This window comes from Maniola hyperantus, chromosome 7 (assembly GCF_902806685.2).
Source record: "Maniola hyperantus chromosome 7, iAphHyp1.2, whole genome shotgun sequence".
Taxonomy (NCBI): Eukaryota; Metazoa; Arthropoda; class Insecta; order Lepidoptera; family Nymphalidae; genus Maniola; species Maniola hyperantus.
In genome coordinates this window covers 7221074-7246567 of record NC_048542.1, presented here as the reverse complement: position 1 = coordinate 7246567, position 25494 = coordinate 7221074, and the positions used below count along the sequence as shown (strand labels likewise).

The following is a 25494-nucleotide window of genomic DNA, read 5'->3' as shown; positions in this document are numbered from 1 at the left end:
GCAATTTTCTAGCTTTGCAGGCATTGCAGGTTTATTTTCTACCTAATAGGCTAGTTGACACTTTTTTTAAGAAGGTCTTAAATGGTTAATATTTGTCCTATTAGATCAAAAAAATTAACACTATATTTTTTTGCGCCCTAAAAACCGTAAAACTTTAATTTAAAAATATATTTTTCTTAGACAGGTGAAAACACTGTCGGCCATGTTTGGCCGATAGATTATCTGTGCTCTGACGTCATGCATTTGTAAACAACAGCATAACCTCCCAAAGTTTAATAAACATGACTTCTATACTAGTTTACATGAAAAATATAGTAATTATCGTTATTGTATCATCCGAGAATGTAAAAACGCATCGATAAAGACCATAGGAAAGTTGTGGATTAGAGTGCCCAGTGAAATAAATATACGTAACACGCGAAGACTTGCTTAAAGGGATCCTATATGACTAACGACTGCAACCCAAATTTATTTTTGCAAAGATCACTTTGTTGTAAGTCTTACTTAATAACTTATTCAATTTATAAAGAGAAATCGATAATTTTTTACGTTTACTATGAGTTTTTAGAAATATATAAAAACTAGCTTATGCTCGTGACTTCGCCCGCGTGGACTTCATAAATTTCAAACCTCCATTTAACCCACTCAGGGGTGGAATTTCAAAAAATCCTTTCCTAGTGGATACCTTCTCTTTACCTACAAAGAACACACCCACCAAATTTCATGTATCTAGGACCAGCTGTTTAGATGTTTAGGCTGTGCGTTGATATAATAAGTAGATAATTTAAAGTCCTGACAAACTCTTACGGACTTTATATTTTATATATATGGATACTACGTTAGTCCACGCGTGACATAGGGATGACATTTCTTTGTTTACATATTTAATGACGTCACATCATGGCTGACAGCGTTTTCTGCGTTTCAAATAAAAATAAAAATTGTATTTTTTTAAATTGGATTTATATATCCATCCTGCGTTTTTAATAATTGTTATTGATATATTTCGTTGTCTTAAGCAAAATACTATAATAAATAATCATTTATTGGACGAAATTAGATATGAGTCAAGTAGCCTATTATGTGAGTAATATCTACTACCCTTATAAATCTGTCTAAATTGTAAATTTAAAATCAGTACCCTTATTATAATTGTGAAAGTGTGTTTGTTTGTTGGTTTATTGGTTTGTTAGTGTGTTGCTTTGTCCTTCAATCACGTTGCAATGGTGCAACGGATTGACGTGTGATGAGTATAGATAAAGACCTGGAGAGTGACATAGGCTACTTTTTATCTCGGAAAATCAATGAGTTCCCACGGGATTTTTAAAAACATAATTTCACGCGGATAAAGTCCCGGGCATCAGCTAGTACTTAATATGAAATTTTTAACACTTAAAATAAAATACAACGAACGGGGAAAGTAAGTCTCTAATTGACTCTCAGAATAAGATTCAGCTTTCCTTACCAGTATTAGCTGTTAACTCGGGTTAAATTTGGGTAGATTTTTTTTAATAACAAAAGTAAACTTAATTTTGCTTATATTTTGTGATATATAGTGTGCATATATTTTATGAAATAAAAGTACGTACCGAGTTTCATAACAGGCTTGTCCATAAACAAACTAAGTACCTCATGGAAGTTACAATGGAAGTACAAAGGAATTTACGATAAGTACCCGATTCAATTCGCCTATAAAGAGCTTCAACGTTGGCCTGCGCTGTTTAGATTTGCATTGTGAAAAATATGTCTATTCTACGGTCTTCAATACATTTACATAATACAAGGAAACCTTCAGTCTAACTTCTATAGGAGATTGAAGCATATAGAAAGAATATTAGATATTCTATTAATATTTTTAAAGTTACAGCGATAATTATAAATAATTAACTGCTCTTACGAAATTTCGTACAGCTTGCTTGCATCCCAGGGGAGGACATAGGCTACATTTTATACAGGCAATTCAAAGAGTTCCCACGGGATAAAAACCAAATACATGTGGATGAAGTCGCGGGCATCATCTAGTATAATGTCAAAAAAGAATGGTGTTATTGAGGTCTGTATTAAAAAAAAGTACTTACTAAATCAAAAGCACTGATCCCAAATCAAGAAGTGTGTTCTAAATAGCGAGTAAAAACAAGATTCATATAAAAGGTACGAGAACATACAAGTAGTTATTAGTAAAATTATTTACTAAACGGATACCAATCCGTACCTATCTATAATATTATAAGAACATGACAATACCTCGTTTGCTTTGCTACTTCGCTGTGTGGTCTCTCTCTTATCTAATACTGTGGGTGGCCGGTAATGGGAATATGATGGGATCATGGATCCACAGCAATTCTGCCATAATTGGTTCATACGATTATAAAAGATTTCCTTTTCTTCTTTCGAGTTGCATTTTCTGCCACAATCAATACGGATTATGGAAAATTTAGCAAGGGTTTGCAATTTGAATTTTAAGTATCTGTAGAAGTTTTTCTCTATTCTCTATCACACTTCCCTGTCATCATAAACAGGATACAAAAGAGGCTTGTAGAAAGTTATAGCTCTCCTTCGTGCCCTTTAAACTAAATCGTTTTAACAGTACGGTATAAGTTAAATTACTCAACTGCTTCGGATTCCTAAAAGCTTCCTCGAAGCTCCGTATCGTAACTGTTCCCGATTACGCGGTAATTACGCGTAATGGCCGTCGGTGGAACTCGATTTGTGTAGTAATTTGTCAAGACAACGGTTTTATTTACAGTGCTCCTTGAAACTTCCTTGTCTTGCCCCGAGATATCTAATTTATTTGATACTAGCTGCCCTGGCGAACTTCGGTCCGCCTAACAGTCGATTTGAATTTTTTAAATTTTTTTCTCCGTAAGAACCATCCTGGTACTTTAAGGAATATTATAAAAAAAGAATTAGCGAAATCGGTTCAGCTGTTCTCGAGATTTGCGATGACCAACACATTTAGTGATTCATTTTCATTCATATTACCTATAGAGAAGAGCGACTGTGAACTGGAAACAATAATATTATGACCTATCTCAATTTTTTGACCATTTCACTTTACGCTATTAAGTACTCCACAGTGTCACAGCTCAAGACAGTTATATAGATAAAGTTAGATAAGTAAGTATACCAGCGAGGCTCCATTTACGCTAACAGGCGTATACAATCACTCTTTAGCTGAAGCAAACAAGTATTTTGTTTCATCCTGTAAAATTCTTAACATTGGTGTAGTACTTACTGGTTGGAGCTATGCAAAATTTGCGACTTTCAGAAGCTTTTTTTTGAAAACTATAAATACTCGTACAATAACTTTGATATTCATTATGTGCTTTTTGTCTTTTAAGTCCAAATTCTTCATGAAATAGAAACACGATTGGATAAGTTTCTCCTATACCTACTTAGAAAAAAAAATCTACAGTATCTACATTTTTTAGCTTTGAACGGTAATTCATTTTTTGTTTTTTTTCTTATTAGCTTGGTGATATTTATAATTGCTTAAAACGTCATGAAATTGTTCTTTGTTTATTAGCTTATTTTTAAACGCAATCATTTGATTGTTTGCTTCTGTCGCAACTCGCAGCCAATATTTCTTTATTGCCATCTCTTTCTCGGTACACTGATAGACTTATCTACTATCCTTCTCACATATTTTTCGTTATCGGTTCCGTACCTCAAAAGGAAAAATGGAACTTTTATAGAATTACTTTGTTGTCTGTCTGTTTGTCGCTAGAGGTTACTTCCCGTTGACCTAGAATCATGAAATTTGACAGGTAGGTAGGTTTTCTAGCACACGTAAGGGGAAAAATCCGAAAACCGTGAATTTGTGGTTACATCACGAAAAAAAATTAAAATGTGTTCATGAATAAATAATTAGTATTTTCAGCTTTCAAAGTAAGATTACTTTACCAAGTGGGCTATCATGTATAAGGGATTTACATGTAAATTCTAAAACAGAAAAATACATAAAGTATTTTTATGCGTAATAGTTTTTGATTTATCGTACAAATTGTGGAAAAAATACTACTGTATTACGGAACCCTCGGTGCGCGGGTCTGACTCGCACTTGGCCGGTTTTTTCTTCAAAAAGTTGTAAAGCTAGTCTTAGAACTTATTATGAATGAAATCTAAAAATAACATACAAAATCGAAATCATTTTACACGAACCGCACATATCATCGTCAAAACCACATTAAACGGTTCTGTACCGTTTGGCACACAAACAGACATAACGTTCCCGTCTCTATGTCAATAGTGAACCTAATAGACTGCAGAAAAAGTCTGACCTATAATGTTATTAAATTTCTTTCAATACCTGTCAAGTTTTTTGCTGAAACTATTAAGCATACAAGAGGTTTTTTGCGAACGTCTATTGAGAGCATCGCAGACCAACGACTAGACATGTAGGTAATTATTATAAGACGTTTTTTACGCTTCTTTAATTCAATTTGTAAGGAATGCATTTAAATAAGTTTTTAGTTTATGCATTTCAAAGAAATGAGTTGCTAGGCTTGCAGTTTGCACAAAGTACGCATTACATAATAATATTATATTATATTTCTGGTATTAACTTATGATTATAATTATTTTAATATATTATTAAATATATTTATAGTGGATTCTTTATCTTCATATTTTATAAAAATTAAAAAGACAATTTAAATTATACCAATTATTTTATCAAAAACTTTTTACACCTGTCTTCCATACTAAGTCCAAACAATAAAACTTCAATGATGGCTTCTCTACCAAAGTATATTTTTCTAGCCTTTGATCGTATGTCTACTTCATACATCAGTAGTTATTTACTGTATGAACGGATTCGAAAGCGAAATAAGATAATTACGGTATTTTAAAAAAGTAATCATATAGAATTATTGAAGTACCTTCAACGGATTAACATGACAGGCTATCATTTGTTATTGAGATTCCATGTATTTATTTTCAGTTAAAATTGTATGATGATCGGTCTGTGGACAGTTGTAGGTACTTACAATTATATTGACATGTTATATTATAACAGTAGCTAAATATTAACTTGTTCGCGAATTCTTGAGACAAATTTATTACAAGATTATAATATTAAATGGAACGACATACATAGATGAGAAATTAAATTGGAAGGCACATGTTGAATCTGTTTGCACTAGGCTGCATAAATTTTCATGTGCCCTTTACATGCTTTCCAAAATTGTAAGCAGGGAAACCCTATTCGTCGCTTAAAATTTGCACGTTTGCTCGGTCTTAAGATATGGAATTATATTTTGGGGTAATTCTGTCATTATTTCAAGTTTAAAAATAAGTTAAAAGAGTACCTACCTAATAAAAAAGTGCTACTACACAATTAGCGAGTACTTGGGTCAATTAGCGTAATTTGCAATATTGACATTTTATTTACTATGGTAGACATTTTATTTTATAATAATTTATTTTAACAGTTTTATTGAATTAATTTGTGATTATGATCTCGCTGAGTTTACATTTACTAATATATTTTCTATGTTAATAATACTTTTCAATTTCGGTTTATCGTGATTGTCATTGTCATTATTTGCAATAATAAATTATGATTATGATTATGACAATTTGTAGATTGCATAAGTAGGGCTTGGTGTATCCTCAGAATTCAGAATAGGTAGGTATACCTAGATGTAAAAGGTATAGACTATAGAGCCTACAGAGGGTATAGGTTATTTGCAGTAACGACCACCCATTTGTTAGAGTCAAAAAATAGGTTCTACGCTGCAATAAATCATCATTAAGTGCATAAAATATAATGTAGGTATAACAAATCAAATCAAATCAAATAATTTATTCAAAATAGGTAATAAATTACACTTTTTGATTGTCAATTGTTGGATTTGTAAGATATTATAGTGATGATAATTTTTACGCGAACTTAAAACTAAAGCTAACATTAGATCGAATGTTGTCCATAACGAAATCTGAGCAACCCGGCTCCACGCAATCTTGTCTATCATACCTCTACAGTATTTTTGGAAAGCGTGAAGGCAGAAGCTCGTAAAGGAGGTCCTAAATGCAGCGAGACAGCGAGGCCGAGTGAAGCGAAGAGGAGAGGTGGCGAGCGAAGCGAGCTGGTCACATCCGTAGCGAACCGAAGATCGAGTAGGTGAAGCTGAATGAAGCGACAACGGTGCGAGTTCTCTGCCGTTCACTAATTTGAGTTTTAATCATCACTATTATTATCTCATTACCTACCTTTAGGCGTAAGTAGTACTTTCATTTTACGTAGCTATAGATTTAGCCAAAATAACGGTTTCATATACGTTAATGTCAACATACTAGGTAAAGATCAGAAATCTGATAATTTAGCAATATTATATACCACAATATTTTAACGCATCAAACGGCAAACCCGGTAATATCAAGATTATCTAGTTAATGTGGAATTTAATAATAATTTCCTTAGTCCTAGAGGTACAATAGCGGTAGCATTTATATTAAAGGAACGTGAGTTTATTGACGCACAACAGCAATGTGGATTGAAACATCGATAATTATGTTTGAACAACCATGATAAATAATCTAAAAAGAATAATAAATATTGTATTATTATTTTGTACATGATTATCGACATCAGAAGATCTTGATTTATATAAAGTTGTGTTACAGATAATAATGAAAGTGCAATCGCGTTACATTAATAAATAATTTATCGTTCGACAGGCCCCAAGTGACTAGCGAAAGTGCATGGCTTTGTTTGCGCCGGGTGCTATTTCACTTTCGAAAACACAATTAACACTTCTAAATTGGATATTACTAGTTTCAAGACAGCGATAGCACCTAGACTAAATATTTTTTGTGCCTCTGATTAGCTATTAATTTCAGCTTATAATAAAACACTAACTGCCACAATAGGTAGTAAGTACAACAGGTAGTTTAATATAGGTATAATACGGCGACAGGTTGAGATGGCAATCCGGGTATGAGGCGGGGGGAAGCCCCGCACACCTGCAGGTCACCCGCGCTCGCCTGCACCAGGTTATTGCGGGAGCTGTGTGGGTGTGAACTGAAGGGCGTTCCCTCTCCCCGATTGCCATATCGACGGAAATCATTAACATCGTGACCCGCCAGCTCATTTGCTCGCTATTTTTATTGAGAAAAAAAGTCAAACCGACATTGACAGTTATCTATAAATTTGAAAAAGTCTTTGCAATGATAGCCAGCCAAAATTAAATAGGAAAATAAGTGAAAAAAAGAAAATAACAGCTAATAAAATAAAACAAGTGCACCCATTCACGGTCTGCTTACATCATTGTTTCCGTTTCCTCCCATTGTAGAGTACCACATTCCCCTGATTGCGATCGCTATCATTATGCCTAGTTGTTGGTTTTTGTGATTTTTCGGCTAACATTCGCATAGGTATAAAATCATGGATTTAGCTTACGAATCGAGTGCAACAAAGCATGGACTCATTGTAAGCTGGCATTGGAATTTTAAGACCGACAAATACACCATGAGTAATGACTAATGAAGTATGAAAACGAAAATGAATAGCCTCTTATTAACCTACCTACTTACAAAACCATTTTACGGTTTCCTGTTATAAGGTTCTTGCTACTGTATTCAATTGAAAGCCCTCCGTCTAAAAATAACTTCCAAGAAGTTCAACAGCATCCGAACATCAATCAAACAATATAAAAATAGAGAAATCTGAATTCTGCCCAGCCAGCGGATAATAATCAGCAGTGCAAAAACTTGACCTGGTTCATGATTTTTTATTCTAGTTATAACGGCTGCAAATTTACTTTAACTAGGTACTAGATATTAAAGATGGGCGTTATTGGCTATTTATGGCAACGGTTAATCAACAGTTATTTAGTTTCAATACCGATATTGATAACCGTTGCCGAATATCGGTATCAGAGTTGTGTTTCAACTAATTTAATATGCGCAACGCGCAGCGGTTTCCGTAGTAGTAACTAAGCTAGCTGCCGTATCAATACCGTTTGTATAGCAAACGCGCGCATATTCACTAAAATAAAACCAATTTTACTTTCATGAATATCGTGAAGTAATCACAACCTTAAGTTCATAGCAGCAAAGTTTAATTTGGTCATTGACATAGGTCAAACTATAGTGGACGCCTGCACGAATAGTTTGCCACAGTCCAGTTAACCAAAAACATTTCACGAAGATTTATAAACCAAAGAGGACTATCTCTATTACTCTAAGGCTAACTGTATTAAGATTGATAGATCAAAGTGTAATGGACAAGTACTTGTACAGTTAAGCCTTAGCGTAATAGAGATAAGGTCGGCTTTGGTTTACCAAGTTCTTAGTTACTAAGCCGGTAGCCAATAATCGCTCCTTCATAGCTTTCAGTGAAAGAAAGAAAGAGAAGGCACAATTATTGCGTTTCTAGTTACCAAAAAACCAAACAATGCATTGTCAGTTGCCAGTTGGCAGTGTTGCGTTGTCAGGTGGTTCGTCATAGATTATAGCTGATAACCGTTGTTAGCTACGATAGTAACGCTACGGTACGCTATAGGCACGGCAGCGGTTTTCAGTTAAGTTAAGCTATAGCGGACACATGTCTACTAGATATTGCCCGCGAAATCGTCAGCGTGGATTAAGGTTTTTAAAAATCTCACGGGTTGATATATCTACCCTTTGTTTTTTCGACATGAAAAGTGAGCTGTCCTTCCTCAGCACTTAGTGGTTGTTTTGTGTCTTTAATTTGAATAAAATATCTCCTTAGATTTGAGGCATAAAAAAGTACTAAGCAAACAAATAAAAATTACAAACCTACAATTTTGGAATTGTAGGAATTCAGCATAGGCATTGTATGCCTTTGAAATGACAGATTTATTAAGGCATAAAAAATAAAATAAAAATTCATAATATAGGCCAACTTGTGGCTCTTATTATGTCAATAAATGCCAGCAACTCGAACCAAGTATTAATAATAATTGGTGTGAGCTCATATAAATTACATAACAAACCTTATATTTATTGTTTGTCATAAGCTAGCACACTTCTTATAAAATATTCTTAAGCTTTACTATCAACATAACAATAAATATTATGAGCACACTAAATGCAAAGGCTCGTATTATAACTGTCGACGGTGCCAAGAAATCAATTTTTCAAATCCTCCAATGATTCGATTCACACCATTCAATGCATTGCGAATACCAAAGCAGTTCCAATAACTCTTGGCATCCTACCATTTCTATCATTTATATCGAAGAACCAGTTTTAAAATCGCCCCATTTCACATTGATAATATACCTACCTACCTAACTCTGAGAAACTAGTTCAGAACTCATAGAAAATACCTCAGGAGGTCTTCTTAAAATGGGTGATGTCAATCCCGATATAATGCACCCTTTTGTTGTCAAGTCTTCTGAAGTTCCGAGAGACTTATTGCCAATATGGCTGATAAACCCCACATTCACGATACGTCTTGGATGAGAAATAATGGGAATTGTTTGAATTGTGATGATAGAAGGTGCAATTTCCCTTAGATATATTATATCCTAATCCTATATTTAGATGTTTGTTACGGCTTCACTCCACAATGATGAACTGACTAGGCTAAAATTTGGAATGGAGATAGTTCATCTTAAATTATAGCATATATTTAAGCTTTTATTCCGAAAAATGAAAGTTCAAGCAGGATTTTTAATAAACTTATATCCACGCAGAGGGAATAGCGATCATTTACCATATTATAAAAAGAGAAATTGACTGACTGACATCAAAGTAATAATTTGGTCTAGAAGCTTAAAATTTTGTATGTAGGTTTTCATATGGACCATTTCACCACAATTATTTCAATATTCTCAATGCTCAATAAGAACAAAGTATAGTCCGTGACAGGTTGAGATGGCAATCGGGATGAGAGACGGTGGGATGCCCTGCACACCCGCACGTTACCCGCACTCGCCCGCACCGAGTTTGCGCGGGGGCTGTGCGGGTGTGCGGGGTGTTCTCTCCCCGATTGCCATTTTGAGCTGTCGCATACAGGTAAAGTATGTCTTACTAAACTGTTATTTTTTACCAACATTGTAATTTATTTATATTCTGTGAAATAAAGATAACATCGAAAGCTTTAAAAATTATTCTTGAAATAAGCGGTATAGTTGCACAAGTTTTGAAAAAAAATTATAAGGTAACTAAGAAGCAAATCCTTGTCCCTTTCCCGAGGAACTTAAAGTTTTTCATATACTTGAATCCTACGAAGGAATAACAGATCTACACTAAGCGAATGTGCCCGCGGCGGCACTCCACCATAACCACAAAAAGTTTCTTCACTCCCAGCTTCTAATCTAGATAGTTAGATAGTCTCAATTGTGTCTCGCAAACGTCTAGCTTTGTCCTTAGAGAATAAACTTTCTTTTAAATATATACATGAAAGTTACATTTATTTGAAGATGTAATAAATTACACTTATAATCATTATAAGTATCATATCTTTAAGATATGCAGTTTATAGAGGCAGTTATGAATAACTGATACTGAAATTGAAATATCAGTCAATGGATGCTCGACTTACTTAGGTTACTGTAAGGTGAAATGCGAGCAGCATTGAGAAACTGACGATATGACAAGATCAGAGGAATAAAACCTCCGATAAGCAGCAGTCGACATTCCATCACACACACGATACTCTTATATAGCCATAATACTGTGCTTATGATCTTTCATACTCACAGTGATATTCTTCAAGAGCTACAATCCTCATAGCTGAGGGAACGACACGAAGAAGAATTGTAAAGAGATGTTAAGTAATAAAAAAAGCGTCTTGAGATATCGTTTTGAGAAAGACACAATCGTTGTTTTCAGCGTCGATACCGATATTCAATGAAATAAAAAAGAAATCACTTTAAGGGGCAACATTATTTTAAAGTTGTAGTTACCAAACGCAGTATTCCCGTAGGACTGCAAATTGCAAGCATTAGTCACACAAAAGATACTTTATTGGACACGATTGTGGGCGACGACCACTTAAAATTGAAATTCAATGCTAATCTCTGATATAATGCTCAGAGAAACGACTCAGAATGGGACTTGATCAAGTCAAAATCGCGATACAATACGGCATTTTAAATTATTGTTAGACGTTTTATGCTTGTCCTTGATACGTGCGCGAAGTTTTGAACGTACAATGTTTGGACTCTCACATTCTCACAATGTAAGTACCTATTTTTCTTGGACAAACCGACAAGTTTTGATGTAAAGGTGATCGTATACCACGACAAGATCCCCAAGGGGCGTATGAACAACCAGAATCGAAAAAGAGGAACGTGACGCTTTTTTCTTTCTTATTGATATATTCTGTGTCATACCAGTAAGCGTCATCTACATCATTTGCAACTTTAAAAGCTGTTGGCGTCAACGAAAGTGGTTGTGACCTTAGTTCACGCATTTCACAGTGTATCTGATACTACTGACGGTAGGTACATATGCATCCTTAGAATACTACTATTACGAAAATGCAACCGTGTGTAACCACCTTAACTTAACCTTAAAAAAGTAAATAGCATTTATCGTTAACTAAATATCATAAGCATAAGTGATTAAATGAAGTGTAAACGCTTTGTAAACGCATACAATGTCATCTTATTTGTGAATATCTAATGAAAATGCATACTACATATTATTGTATGTCTATATTATACCTATTGTAAAAATTAGTTGAATATAATATTTTCTATTTTTATAATGCAAAATATTTTATTCTTTCGTGACAATAATTATCATTCTCCATGACGAATGACTAAAATGCAATAGGTCGTAATTAAATTGTCGATCACATAATTAAGTTCCAGATTTTCCTATTAGCTAGCTTATAATGTGAGTATGCACCAAAACCAGAGTGAACTAGAGTGAGCTAACTCTCGGTCTGAATCGACGATAATACTTAATATCTCAAATATTAGGCTATGGTGACGTGAAATCATAGAAATATTTTTCTACATAATACGCACGAATGTATAATATCTATGACAATACGACTACAATAGGGCGACGAATTATGACGAATAGGACGAATATCATAACTTTGTTGAATTTGTTCACAATGCAAAAAATCGGTTTTTTGACCGATTTCAAAATTTTATGAAATTTCAAACCAAAATTTATTCAAAATAAAAATTATGAAAGTTCAAACTGCGTTTGCATTGTCACATATTTTATTGAAGAGTACCTACTTCAACAAATTACACGAAATTGCAAACGCAGTTCAGTAAATTAACAGAAAAAAGCGTTTTCAACATGTTTTTATGTTACCTACCTAAATGTTTCCTCAGCGCAAAGTTACGGTTAAACTCACCAAATACCTAAATCAAGCAAGCTTTCTAAGTTTCTATCAAGCACATCAGCGAATTCTACCCCTTACGCATTGGTGATACCTTTCAAAATGGCAAATCATTTATTTGAGTAAGAACACTAGACCCATAAGGAAACAATTTGAGGTAGCATTTAAGATTCCAATCTCGTTTGAAGACAGAAGCGTGTGTGCTGCAAGGTGCTGCATTCAAACCCATTTCTAGTGTACCTAGTCAAAGAGTATACCTATAGGAATTGTTTTTTTAACAATTTATAGTGTTGAATAATTCAAAATCCAAGAAAACAAATAATATGTGCCAGATAACAATTAATATTAAATACGTAGGTAACTATTACAAAAAAAAAATTGTTGGCTGGTTTCAAGTAGGTACCTACCTACAGTAAAAAAATGAATAATTTATAATACTCTATCAAAGTTGAAAATCGGAAAATACTGACTTACTGAATCACCCTTATTAAAAACACGAAAGTGTGTTTGTTTGTTGGTTTATTGGTTTGTTGATTTGTTCTTTAATCACGTCGCAACGAAGCAACGGTTTGTCATGATTTTTGCATGGTTATAGTTAAAGACCTAGAGAGTAATGTAGGCATAGGCTTTTCATCCCGGAAAATCAAAGAGTTCCCACGGGAAATTTAAAAACCTAAAGCCACACGAACGAAGTCGCGGGCATCACTAATTGTAGTGATGAAGTGAAGGTGATGATGATATTAATTATTATTGTAATACGAGGGTTACAAACGCGCTGACCTCAGAAATGGTCCACAGAAACAACATATTATCTGGTATTATCAAAAAAGGCCATAAGTACAAAATTTGACAAAGAAGTCATATAGGTATTTAAGTCAATGGACAAAATATAACAAACGCTTCAGTAACTTATCGCCAGATTATAGATAGATTGATAATATAATTTCGGTAAGTCAATTTTGAGTTTTCCGCAATCTCCTCAAATAGTATGGTTTTGTTTCAACAAACTTAACAAACATAAAGTTTACTTAAAGTTTACTTTACGTTAGCATCTAACTAAACCATTTGGTTTAGTTAGATGCTAACGTAAAGTAAACTTTACGGTACTGTTTTAGCGCTCGGATAAGTTTCTGCAGGAATTCAATTATATAGAGATCACTGACCCGCCGGTTTGTGCATCGAACGGCCAGTGGCAAAAGGAATTTACTATACATTTCAGCCATTAATTATACCTATTCTGTCATAACGTTTTGTATCAGAGCAAAATAGTACTGTTCAGTTACACTATTAAGTGGAAATTATTATCTAAAGTTACAGTAACTTAAGTTGTCTGCCATCGAGACTGGGAGACTGGTAGTAGTGGGTAATCCAGGCCAGTTGGATGAGAATTTTAGACTAAGCTGACTGTTGGGTATCCTATCTATGGGTAGGGTATCATTTTCAATAGATTTAAGCAAGCTTACAATTATATTAAAAAAGTTTTTAATTCAAACAAAACTTTAACAAGCTACCGATTCGGAATCCTTTACTTTTCTTAGTACTAGTACATAGAAGATAGAGTAATGATGTATAATTTGGAGTACGGTAATCCCTTCAAAAGATAAGAAGCTTTAAAATTCAATTTAAAAAAATTGGGAGTTATGTGCGTTTTAAGAAATTAAATATAACTCGCTTTAACGGTGAAGGAAAACATCGTGAGGAAACCTGCATGCTTGAGAGTTCTCCATAATGTTCTCAAAGGTGTGTTAAGTCTGCCAATCTGCACTTGGCCAGCGTGGTGGACTGTGGCCAACCCCTTCTCATAGTGAGAGGAGACACGTGCTCTGTAGTGAGTAGGGTATACCCTACTTGTGTTCAATGTTTATTGCGTTTTGTTTAGTGCATGAGTGTCTGTGTGTGTGTGTGTGGTGCAGGCGCGTACTAAGAAGACGATCAAAATGATTGAAAAATAAAACTTTAAATAAACTAAACATGCTTAAAATGTTTAGAATTTTTAGGTATGCCCAAACTAGAAGGAGCTTGAGCAGTTACTCCTCATGATGGACACATACATAGGTACATTCCAAATGGAACTTGTTTAACTTGACTTTAGTTTGCAGAAACGACGCGATTAATTTCCCAAACATTTAAATCTGAGACAGATACGGCAGTTCCGATACCGGTTCAAAGAAAGTACGGCTTTAAAAAAAGCGGTGCTATAATTTAAGTAAGACGTAAGGTATGAAATTATTAATCAGTGTGCCACTTTTAAGTGTGTTATTTTATCTGTGAAAATGTGTCAAAGTCCATTTTTCAGCCCAAAAAATGTAAGCTACATCAGCAGCATCTGGCGTTTCGTAAAATTGTCTGACTAATCATCGACAACCTGTGGTGATAACGTGATCAATGATTTTTTCCACCAATGCGGTTGAATCTTGTTCCTGACGTTGCACTCTTCTGCCGTCTTATATCTATATCTAAAAAGTTGTTAACTGCCAAAAATTGTTTAGGAGTTGCCGCTAAAACTGATGTTATAAAAAAAAGTTTGTAACGTAGGACCACAAAACTATGTTTTGCAGCTAACGGCCTTTTAGATATAGGACGGCAGCCCAACGGCAGTCTTGCGGCTCTTACGCCCCTTGAAGTAACAATTGCTTTATGTAAAAATTTACAAGAACTTTCTGGAATTTATTAAAACCGTTTTAACAATAACATAGCTTGCAAAACCGTAAGTAATATCTCAAGTTATCTCCGTGTTCATTTCAATTTATTGCATGGCATTGGCCTGCAATGTCTGAGCTAAATCTTTTAAACTTATGTTGTTAGATGCGGGTAGCTTTATTAGTCTAGCTATGTTGTATATCTTCAGCGTTGTATTCATTGATGATCTATCGCAAATTAGGGTAAGAACCACTGTAGGGTAGTACTTAACTGTATCAGAAAATAAAAGCTCAAATTAAAACATTTATGTAAAAATATTATTTACTAGTAGATGTAGATAGTCCATGTCGATATGGACTAAAGAAAATTACTACTTATGTTATTATAATTCATTTAATAAAGAAAATTAAAAAAAAATTATTATAATGAGTTATTGCATGCTACTAAAATGCAATACGTAAATGATGGTATATTATACTATCATTGGCCTGATAACTCTGACCAGGCTAGTAACGTTAATCTAACCGGTTCGGCTAGATACAGCTAAGCAAATTAGACAGGCTAAATATAGATTCCCAGAGAAATCTATTAGTATTAATCTAAATACGGAATCTGAAGATAATCTTAAGGTATTACGGAATTTGTGCATAATATAAATGTATGTTTTATTAATATATTTAACAATAGCAAGTACCTACATATTATTTATAATAGCACCAAAAAAATCAGACATTGATGAAAATGTTTGCATCTTCAATCAAAGTTTCCTAAAATCATAGAGATACGAGATTTTAGATAGTAACCTATTTTCTATTTGTTCAAAGCAGACGGTTTATATATATTATGAATAATAAATTTGAATATCGTTATTTGCAAGTCCAACCTCAAGGCGTACAACGTTTAACATAACATAATGCTCTAAAGTACCGATCAAATAGACAGCAATGATATTTCAAAGACTCTTGGTAGTTGGAATCTATCTTGGTTGTAAGAATATTTGCATGGAAGGTTTTATAACTTTAATAAGATAAATTATTAATTTGATTAAACTGATTGATTGAATCAGAATTCAATGTTTTGATCAAGAATTCACCAACAGTGAAGAATCAACTCACTACTGTCATTGAATATAGAGGCATAATAATTCTCACTTTTAAACCCATAGATTAATTATTGGTCTCGCTCCGCTCAACTATGTTTAAACCATTACAAATAGATTATCAAATAAACTTTTACAAGTACTTATGAGTAGTCAAATGCATATCTACTATTGATTCGGAATGTATTTCCTACCGAGAAGAACTAGCAAAAACTTGGTGGTTGCTCTTTTCAAATAAATAAAATAAAAGAAATAAATAATAAATAAACGTTTATTCGCTGGAATTCGAAAAAAACGAAAAAAAAAAAGATTCGATTTACAATATTACTATTTTATTATCACTATTATGACTTATATATTGTGTATAGGCAACTCTAAAGTTTATTGCGGAATTTTGTTACAGTATTTGCACTCATTCCCACAAACGACTATAGGACTTTTTTGAGGCGGAGCGCAAGAGTCGCAAGCTCAATTCCCTAAACGCTTTCATGTTTAAATTACTGAATCGGCCAAAAATAAAATGGTTGAGCAATTCGAAATTGGGTTGCAATAAGGACGAGTTGGCAATAACAAATTAATGACCACTGACCAAGTTACAGTGCGTAGGTATATTATGTAGGTAGGTATTTTACGAATGTCTTTCCGCGGGGCAAATTACTTCTTTAATAATTATAACTCTACCATTTCCGCCGCCCATTAATAAAGGACCGCACATATTATGAAAACAAGTTTTAGTCGACTTCAATAACTGTAAGTAATGATAATTATTCGTCTGTGCTGTCCAGAAATTATAGATTAAAACGTGAAAATCTAATTATTTTCGTAACGCTTTTTGAACTTGCAATCTCAAATAGAGGATCGAGACAACCGTAAAAATACTTGTAATTAAACACTTGTATCTAATAATAGAGAAATGCACAAAAATCATCTCGAAAATGCTCATAAAACTGAGCCCACTGAGACATTATAGATTTATTAGAGAAAGTATCGTCAGTCGTTAGTGGTTTGATTTAAAACAGCCGGTTTTTATTATGAAAAAATAGTAACAAAATATTTTCATAGCATGCTTTGGAAAACTCTTAGATTAAAATTATTATGTAGGCAGGTACTTAATAGTTTTATTTTTTGGTTTTTTAGTACCTAGTAGCTAGCTATAAAGAGTTTGTACCTACTTAACAAATAACAGCTGACCATTACTAAGTTTTAAGGCGTCATATTTCTTATAAGTAATTACTGAGAGCGCTACTATGATTAGATACCTACGCGTAGCACATAGTAGCAAAGCGACGTTCCATCTCAAAAGTGTGGGTGGCCCGCTCATTAGTATCACGGACTGTGAGCAGCGCCGCATAAAATATCTTCAATTCATTACCACTTAATTTAATAAACAGTGTTATTAAGTCGATACCTATTTGTAGATACGCGACAGGTCAAAATGGCAATCGGAGTATGAGGCGGGGGGATGCCCCGCACACCTGCACGTCAGCCGTGCTATCCCACACCGGGTTAGCGCGGGGGCTGCGTGGGTGTGCGGGGTGTCCCCACCCCGATTGTCATGTAACCTGTAGCGTACTATACAACTGTGGAAGCAACCGGCTGAGCTTTCAATTGCCCACAAGATAGGTATATGATAAATAAATTGTTTTAGTAGAATCTGCTTTCTGAACCGGTAATATACTTAGTCCTAGACGTAACAATATCCGTTGGCCTACATGAAATAACTACCTACCTAACTAAATTTTAAATTTGAATTAATAGAATCTCTCAATCAATAGAAGAAAAGGAATAATAAAATGTACTTATTACAAACACTTGAAATGATATAGCTAATTTCATAGAAGCCTTTTGACCGACAAAAACTCAAAATGCACTTGACCAACTTAATCTAAAATAAGCCAGTAGTATAACTTACATTCGTTCGATTGGTTGTATATACAAACCACCCATGAGACTGAATAGGTGACCCTAATCTCGTTATTCAAGATGTATGAACAGGGTCAACAACCTAGTAATTGCCAACACCGTCTTGTTAAGAATTAATTTAAATACTTATTGGTATCAATTGATGTAACGATCGTCAGTGAAAATCGAATATCGAGTCCCTACTCACTAGTCAAGTTTTAAATTGAAAGGGCAAAAAGCAGTAGCCAGCACATTGTAGTTTGCTTTTGTTTTTTTTTTTAACTTTTTTTGTAACGTTATTTTCAATAATTTTTTAATAAACTAGCGCGATTTCTTCCGTGTGGATATACTTAGGTTTTGAAAAACCCGATGGAACTCTTTCATTTTCCAGAATAAAAATATATGTCACCTATGTCCCTCTTCAAGATGAAAGCTATTCTTTAATAGAAAATGTTACAATTATTAAACCTTAAGCTAGCCTTATCTAATTACTATACAAAATTTATAGCTATTTCTGTATCAAAATAGATTATATCCACAAATTCATCCAGATGGATTTAGGGTTTATACAAATCCTGTGGGACTCTTTGATCTTCCGTGGTAAAAAATAGACTATGACCTTTCCCGGGATGTAAGCTTACTTTGTAACAAAATTCCATCAAAATGTTGAACGGACGGGCTGCAAATCTAGCAAACAGACACACAGATATATACACTTTCGCGTTTAAAATATTATTATCTATGAAAGTTTGGATATGGATAATAGAGTGTCAGTAAATTTCAATTATTATTACAAGTATTCCCTTATAATTTTTTAGCCAACATACCTACCTACATTTAGTTTTATTTTTTATGTATGTATAACTTACTATTATTTTGTCAGTCAATTAATTCTAACCATCGATGTATCTAACAGACCACAGCAGATGTCATCTATAATCGGGATTGTCGGCATCACTTCTCACGGATCTGATCTTTTTATATTCAAGATGCATGCAAACGTATTTACGTCTTAATTAAAATCAAGTTTTCCAGTTTAGGTGTTACAATTATTTCCTTTTGAACAGGTTCGTGTTGACAAACGGGGTAAAACGTTAATTATTATATTATGTCAATCTGTGATATTTAAATAGCTCTGTAAGATTTACTTAGAACAACAACTGCCAAACTTATTGGAATTAAATAAAAATACTAGAGGTAAAGGAAAACTACATACATTATTTTATAATTCAAAGTCTCCGTATAAATTAGCGCAAATTGGTCTACCTGTCATCAGTTTTCATTGTATTTTCTACATTAGTTTGTTGTATGAATACATTAGTAATACATAATATTATTATTCCCACGCCTAGAATAGGGATTTCAACATCAATGTTCCCACGCTATTCTTATTCGATGGTACATATTATATTTTTGATAATTTTACACTCACGAGCTTTTTATTACTTAAGTATTATAATTTAGTCTCATTTTATTATGTCAGGAATTAAGCAAAATTCAAATAATACCTAATTATTTATTACGAACTTCTGCGTATTGGCTGATCAAGCCTTTCTTTATTCTTTTATCTATTTGTAAGTACTTTCTTTTGAGTCACGTAAATCAATGGACACACGGAATTCATTGATCAGTGATGAAACAAATTGATGTACTAGTGCTCTATTTATCTAATAAATATAAATCATTTAGCAACAATAAAATAATTTGTACAATCTGATTCTATTGAAAAATTTATTCGAACCGCAAACGCAGCGGGTGTCAAAACTAAAATTCAAATTGAACACAATAATACTATCCGATGTCCTAAATCTGATAACGTCGTCCATCTCACGGCTATCAAACAAGGATGCAGAACTACAATAGTCCTGTTACTATTTGGTACTAATAAATAACTTAATGGAGCGCTTCAAAGTAAACGATATATTTTTTTAATGTTTCAATACTCTTTTTTATATTATAAAACTATCAAAATGACTTGAACCACAGTTTACAGATAATAATTGCTATACATTTCATTTTCAAGACCTTCACGAACCTTTGTACCCCTAGTAAATGCAAGTCATTAGTAGTGTTGCCTCCTACTAGCCATACGATTATAAATGTTGATATTATAATTGAGTGACCCTTTTTCATATTTGATCAATTTTCTCAACTGCAATAGATATGAAGAAACATTTTTAAATCCTTATCTTGAGAATGGTGATCTAAATACAGATACAGATACATATATACATACATTAATGTCATTTTTTGAATAACAACTACTGTAGTTACGCTCTACGCGCCAATTGCTCCTCATGCGTGAACAAAACATTGGATTCACGAAATTCCATTCGTACGCATGGCTTAGCAATAAATGATCTAAACATTCTGGTACATAGCGCTACATGAATGTCCTTCTTTCAAACAGTTTTTACCGTTCTGGTTCTTAACTTCGTTTTATAGAATAGAATAGAATAGAATGTTTTTTTATTCATGTAAACTTTTTAAAAGTGCTTATGAATAGTCAGGTAGTTTTAATTTACCACTGGTTCGGAATGCCGTTCCTACCGAGATCTGCACATTGCTAGCGGGAATGTTGTGCATTCGCAAGCATTAAATAAAAAGGTACATATTGTATCTACAGTTAGATAAATCAACATATCTATTATAATCAAAAAAATAATTACGCAAAGGAAAAAATGATTGCTTACAGTTCTTTAAGAAACTAAAGTAGTACGGAAGAAAAGGATTAGGTATGTTTTAATATGAAGTTGAGATGTAATTAGGTCATGTAAACGATTGCTATAATCATAGGTATCTGCAAGTAAAAAAAACTTCCAGAAAATGGCAAGCAATGTTTTGGTAACATTTTTAATTTTCCTGGCTTATGATTTTATTGATATAGAAAGGATTTTTGAAACACAAGTAGGTAGTGCGTACGTAACTTCAGTGATATTTTTTTGTAAATATAAAAACCGGCCAAGTGCGAGTCAGGCTCGCGCAACGAGGGTTCCGTAATTCAGTCGTATTTTTTCGACATTTTGCACGATAATTAAAAAACTATGATGCGTAAAAATAAATAAAAATCAGTTTTAGAATGCACAAGTGAAGCCCTTTCATATGATACCCCACTTGGTATAGTTATCATACTTCAAAAATTGAAAAACGAATTATTAATTTATGACCACAATTTTTTTTTAAACACTGCACTTTTCGTTACAAAAGCAGGTTCCCGCCAAGGTACAAAAACTTGAGTTACTTAGATCATTAGACAGAGTTCGTAACGCTGATTCCGAATTATGTTTAACTAAGATATAATCAGTCAAAACAAGGAATTAAGTTAAGTATGTACTGCACTTATCGCAAGCGCAGCAGATCATGTTCGGCCAATGACCGCTACCGCGAACTAAATGTTCTGATTAATCAGAATTTGGAAACCAGTCTCAAAATCTCACGTGGGAAGAATTGACAGTGTTTTAAATTGTAATACAGGTTTAAAGAGATTAACATCTGTATTAATGTAGTTGAGTAACAATATTTGGTCACGGAGATTAATGCTTCGGTGAAGCAGAATGACGAGAGTAATCTAGACATGTTTTTTAGGGTTCCGTACCCAAAGGGTAAAACGGAGCCCCATTAATGTCACTCTGCTGTCTGTCTATCTTTCTGTCCGCGTGTCACAGGTCTCTAGCTCGTAGACGAAATGAGTTACGTTACAATCCTAAAATTTTGGTATTTGGTGTAGAACGTTGACCCAAAACCAAATATTGAATTAGAAATTCAATTAAATTATTTTTCAGGGGGCTCCCTCCCATACATGAAAAAGAGCCGAAAAAAAGGCACGTGGGTATATGTTTTTTATTTTATTTTTTATCTTAAAAAATAAATAAATGCGGGGCGTCATAGCTGTTGTCAGTTTTAGACTATTTCTGTGAAGCATATTATCTCAAACACTAAACTAATTGAAAATATAAAAGTTCAGTATATTATACCGTATACTGTATTTAACCAACAATACTGAAAACAACGATTTATAAAATAGTTAATAAGCTGTGACCAAAACGTTACCGAACGAACCGAATGTTTTTGAGTTTTTCTTTCACAGTTTATTGCAATGTTCTAGCTCGGAACAGAAATATTTCATACACCCAAACTATGTTTTTTGTAATTATGTACGGGACCCTAAAAGAGCAAGGCCCGACTCTCACTTGACAAGTTTTTTAATTTAATTATAAATGAGAGACTATTGAATGACTTGTACGTTTTTTATGTGCGGAAACCTGCCCACGAAGAAGAAATAAATAAAAAAGGCTTGTACGTCTGAAACAGTTCGTCATTCCAAGTTTTTCGCACGGCTGAAAGCTCCATTTTTGGATCATAATAATTAATTTAGGGAATATGATGGACATGATGTGTTAAATTAAAACTTGTGTCCTGTCAAAATGTATCTAAAATAATAAGCGGACCATCTTTCATAAAAAATTACGAGCTAAGATCTGTAAGGAACGAACGATGAGATGATATCAGACATAGGTAAAAGGTAGGTTCATACATCATTTAGGGATTTTTATCCGAACTGTTTACCGAACCCTCTATGAGTACAAAAATGTTTCTGCTTAACCTGAGGGGGTTTCAGGTCAGTAAAATTTTGTTTATCAATTTGACAGTAAGATAGAAATAATAAAATTGGCACCAAAGAGGAGCGCGAGAGCAATAAGCAATGTTTTTTTATTTTGTTAAAAAATTGATGGTTAAATTCAAATTTAAAATTTAAAAGCAGGAGGAAATTACATTACACAAATGTAAACTACGATACACGATAAAATCTCAACTCCCTACTGACCCTTATTCTGCTAACTTGCAATTTTATGGAATTGACATAAATCCTTATTGATTGCCTTTTTTTCGTTTAATATAAACTCGTCCAAAACTCGCTTTATTGGACATAAGCTTTTACTTTTTACTCTTTTGTAATAAAATTTCAAATTGTAACGGTAAAGTTTATTAATATCTGCGTCCGTACATTAATTTATGCGTTCTGCTCAATCGCAATAATAATTGACTGAGTAATGAATACATTCCATTCAAGTGTCTTTCTGATTCATTTGAGGAAGTGAAAACTAATTACTTTTTACTTAGGAAATAGGTACGTCGTTTAATGATAATTTTGATGAGCGGAGTTAATATCAATAAAAAGGCTTCATATTATACTGTTGTTACCTACAAGAAAATATTTGTCGATATAATATTGAGTACCTATACCTATTAATTTTAGACTTTATTTAATAGAGATTCTATAAAAATAAAAGAGCATAATATAAAAAATAAACAATATAATAATTAGGTACTTAAGGTAAAGTTGAGTTACACGATTTACAAAATAAAAACATTAGATAGTGCCTGCGGGGCAAAAGTTACAAAACGCGATGTTCCATAAATAAACTAAAATTATACACTCTAAAGTCTAAAGTAATGTCAAGTGGCATACCCAATTACGTTTTCAAGCACAAATTATTATCTGATCTCAACTGCCTAATAAGGGTACTCCTGCAATTTATGAGATTGGTTATCTTCTGCATGAGATTTGCTCGATTACCTTCGAGATTTGCAAAGACATATTATATACCTACTGCTAAATATACTTACATCCTATATTCATCACGCTACACAGAATCCGACCTAGTCACCTCCGTGGACTGACCAAGTAATCGATTATACCATGATAACACCTATTTACGTGGTTGGGAAACGGGTGCGGAACGGTCTAGTATATAAATTAATTCATACAAAAATATTTCCTGGACTGTGCCTCGTCCAGGCCTGGCAGGTGCACAAACTCAGTGTGCCCACCTTGTTAATATTATGTAGTTTTTTGACACTACTTTCATACTCGTATAATTAAATTATTCAGTTGAGCTTAATTGGGCGTTAAGCTTACCCACGGTCCATTCACCGTTCAAATGAAGTCTCTCTACCTACGCGCAATATAATCATTACCTACTCATCATTATTGTAAGCTCGTAACGTTTTTATGTGATTCCCTAATTTTTAATAATTTTTAACTAGGTACATGATATTTTAAAAAAGCAGTGATGGCGTAGTGATTTAGACGTCGGCCTTTTATTAGGGAGGTCGGAGGTTCGATCCCGGGTTCGATTCGGGTCGAGTTCGACCTCTAACTTTTTGGCGTTATGTGCGTTTTAAGTTATATTTTTATTAAATTTTTGTATAATTAAATATAAGTATATCCTTCACGGAAACATCGTGAGGAAACCTACGTCCTACATGTCTGAGAGTTCTCCATAATGTTCTCAAAGATATTATATTATGTCTGCCAATCTGCATTGGGCCAGCGCGGTGGACTATGATCAAACCCGTGCTTATTAGTGGGCTGGCGATGGATTGATCATAATGATGATGATCATGAAAATTTAAACAACTATGTAATTAGCTCTTTCTTCGTTATTTACCTACGCTTTTAATCTTGGTAGTATAGTTACTAGCTCGATAAAAAGTGCTTTTTGGTTCATTTTTTATGAAGTCAGTAATCAATTCGCGACGGAGATCGGTAGATTATAAAATATTCATGGTTTGTTGCGACGCTATAGGGACACTGCAATTCTGCGAATTCAAAATAAACGTAGCGATTCAGAGGCCTGATCGAGAACTGGTTTAAAAATACGGTTTATGGACTAAAAATAACCGTTACTTTAACTATTTTTAAACCGTCATTAAAAGTTACAAGTCTAACTAAAACAGTATTACAAGTTTATTTACATACAAGTAATGTGAAAACGATTAATGTGTCAATAGAAAACGATAACATTTTCCATATCCGCCAATATTTCTATTTTTGTTGTTCATTGTTTTACTGGTATTTCTTTTTTTGTAATAATTGTGGTACGATAAAGCATATTTCATTCACTCATTCATTTATTTTATTTTAAATCATCCTTTGAACTTTTTTGCGTAGTTTACCTGTAATAGTTTGAAGGTAAGAACCTACTAAGTACTATAAAGAACCAAGCGAATCAAGTAATACGATAGATGGTACGGGTCGGATGATGGCGTAAGCATGAATTTTTATTTTTTTTCATCAAATATACTTTACTCTAAACTCTTCTATTTAAAGAATAGAAAAGTACTGTTGTCATTGAAAATCCCTATGATGTGATATTTCGAAATAATCATGAGACTTTTCTCATAATTGGAAAGTTTATAGGGATTATAAGTTGGTTGAACTTTGAACTTAAATATTGAAACCAAATAAAATTAAGCTCTCTCTTAAATTAAATTAATCCGTAAAAATTTTACTAATAATAATTAAGAAATAATTAAGTAGTTTTTGAAAACAAGACGAAACTTTTGTTGATCTTTTTCTGAAAAAACTTTTACGTTTTCTGCAAAAGTTATTTCAGGAAATACAAGAGCTTAAACGAGTTTTATGTTTTAATGTTAATGTTATTTTTTTTAATAAAACATAAATAACTTACTCAATTTTTTCGAAAACCACTTCCTTTGCACAACACTAACGACGTAACAGATCAAATTTCGAACTTGAACAGTTTACGTCCACATCAGCCGGTGTCGC

General features: G+C 33.4%; 1 protein-coding gene across 1 annotated transcript in view; it reads right to left on the bottom strand.

Moving 5' to 3' along the window:
- The window catches only part of LOC117984023 (serine protease inhibitor dipetalogastin), a 59786-nt gene extending 34292 nt beyond the window's left edge, over positions 1-25494 (bottom strand). Inside the window, exon 1 of the mRNA XM_034970671.2 lies at positions 25397-25494. The gene's annotated coding sequence lies outside the window, so the exon portion shown is untranslated. The remainder of the gene's footprint in view (positions 1-25396) is intronic.